Here is a 2,561-nt window from a genome sequence, read left to right as displayed (position 1 = left end):
CAAGTCGCAAGCTCCAATGAAGGGACCTGTGGCCCAACACACAGTAAACACTACCTTTGATGAATGAATAAGTGAATGAGTAAATTAATGAATGATGATCCCTATGCATTTTCCCACCAGGAAATACAGGTGGGAAAATGCATAGGGAGATATGGATACACCAGGAGAGGTAGGATTGTTCTCTCCCAACGTCTTTAAGATGCTGTTTCCACTCCCAGAGACTCATATAGTCCAACATAGTCAGAAGTATCTCAAGGCCCTAGTCCAAAACATTATCTAGATGAGCCCATTATCATTATCTAGATGTATCTAGATGAGCCCAGGGGTATGCACCAAATTCAAGATTCTTGAGATCGGTGGCCAAACCAAAGGTAGGCGAACTCCTGGACCTGGTTCTAGTGTGAACTAATCTGGAAACTCACTTTGGTTCAGAACTTCTTAGCATAGGCCAGGGTAAATGCGTTTTCAGCATTTGTATTTTCTATTATAAAGCGGTAGACAGAAAAGAAAGCCCCACGGCTCTAAAGCTGTGCTGTCGGTAAGGGGCCACGCAGCTACAACTGGGAGAGGTGCCGGGAATCCAGACCTGGCTGGGCCATTCCCCGCCCCCACCCGGACGCCCGGTGCCAGGAGGCCTGGGATCCTACCTGGCCGGGGAGCGGGACCAGGGTGGCATGTGCTCCTCATCCTCAGGTCTTGGACGCACCGGGGGCAGCAGGGTCCTCGACCAGAGGACAACGATGCCTCTTCCAGACCTGGGCCAGGCCGAGACCTGCGGTGCGGGTGCCCTGACCCGCCGGCCCAGAAGGGGAATCCCCGGTTCGCCGTCCACCAGAAGGGAGTGTAGCGCTGAGCGGAGGACCCAGCAAGGATCCCCGCGACCTGTGCGCAGCATCTTACAAGTTTGTCACTTTAGGAGTTGGGGACTTTCCTGAGCCGGATACCTCTCCAGACAACAAGGGCAGCACCGTACCTCTGATACCCAGAGAACATTCGGGAGGAGTTACTGAGTGACATGGTCTTGGCCCCATTCCCAGGCGGGGGGCGTCCTCAAGCCTTGCTGTGGCCCCTGAGCATCCCTCTCAGCTCTTGCTGAGCCCCTACTTGGGCATCTCTGCTCTTTGCCCAAACTCGGAACCCACTGAAAACCCACTGAGGCGGCTGTTGGTGTCGGAGGAAGGTGAGTGCCAGCGGGAAGGTGGGAGGGACTGGGACCAGGGCTTTGGGCCGCCCTACACTTCTCAGTCTCTCCCTCTGTGTCGCTGCTGCAGCTGCTCAGACTGGAAGTTCGAGGTTCCACCTTGTACCACCTTTTCCCAGGACTGCCAGGTCTTCCAGCTGATTGTCTTCTGCTTTAGGGACCCATGGCTGGTGCGGTCAGAAGCAAGGGATAGGACATGGCCTGGGCAGCTAATAAGACCGCCAGACCTGGAGTGTCCTTGACAGGGCCATGACCAGCCTCTGGAGGCTTGGGCTGAGCTCCCTGAGGGCAGGGTGGGTGGGGAGGAGATGCTAGTTCTGTGGAGGGTGGATCAGTTCTCTAGGCCCAAAGGTTGGGACACCGCCAGATAGCCTGGGCTGTGAGCGAGAAGCTCCTTCCTGGCAGGGATCACGGGCCAATGGCGAGGTCTCCAGGATCAGGGAAGGAAGCATGTTTGACGAGGGTCCTTTCCGGGCAGATCTGATCATCATCTCTGAAGGAAGTGGACACTCCCCAAGCTACACCCTCTGTTTCTTGGTGGGGGAGTCATGGCCCCAGGACCAGCTGTGGATCAAGAGGCTTGTGATACTCAAGGCTGTTCCCAAGAGGCTTAGGGCTCTGCTAGACACAGCCCTATTAGGGGATGCCTCCTTACTGGAGAGCACTGTCAACTTGCACATTTCCAACAGCCACCCACTCTCCCTTCCCTTCACCAGTACAAGGCCTACCTCCAGAACCTGGTGGAGGAATGAATTTCTAAGTCACTGGGGAGGGCTGAGCCCTCACTCCTCATTGTATAGACCCCTTGCCCCCACCTCGACCAGTAAACTGGTTCTTGCCATGGTCAAACAAACAAAAACACCCTCAAATATAAAGCAATGTATAGATAGTACAGTGGAAGACCATACTCTGATATTATCCCAAAATACGATTTACCAAAGATAACCATTGTAAGAATATGTTAGAGGCTGATAGGCAGTGAGCCTGCGAGACAAATCCCAGTTCACAGATGACCACTTACAATATATTTTTTTTAATATTTCTAATGGTTGCCACAAAATAAAAATCAGGAGGTTCATGTAACTGAAATATTTTCATGGAGCTTTCAAGGTGGTAGAGAAGTAAATAGACTATCACAAAGTAGCATGAAAAGTACTATGATTTATAGGTTTTCAGGCAAAATCCAAAGATCTGCCAACTCATTAGCAAAGATTAGCTGAAGCTGAGTGGTGTCAGTTGCTTTTCATGTTCTCAAGGTTGTCACAGTCCCTACCTGACCCATTTCTAAAACCAGTCTGGCCCCCCTATGCATTTGAGTTTGCAGTTATTGATGTCTGTCCTTCCAAAACCCTTCTGTAAT

The 2,561-nt window shown here is 51.9% G+C and overlaps 1 pseudogene; it reads left to right on the top strand.

The window, feature by feature from the left end:
* The first annotated feature begins 1,015 nt into the window (after positions 1 to 1,015).
* LOC112839431 (interferon regulatory factor 3-like) lies at positions 1,016 to 1,953 on the top strand (annotated as a pseudogene).
* Positions 1,954 to 2,561: the final 608 nt, after the last annotated feature.

Source organism: Callorhinus ursinus, unplaced genomic scaffold (genome assembly GCF_003265705.2).
Source record: "Callorhinus ursinus isolate GAN/ISIS: 27379988/994484 unplaced genomic scaffold, GSC_fseal_2.0 scaffold23, whole genome shotgun sequence".
Taxonomy (NCBI): domain Eukaryota; kingdom Metazoa; phylum Chordata; class Mammalia; order Carnivora; family Otariidae; genus Callorhinus; species Callorhinus ursinus.
This window is presented reverse-complemented; position numbering and strand designations above follow the sequence as displayed.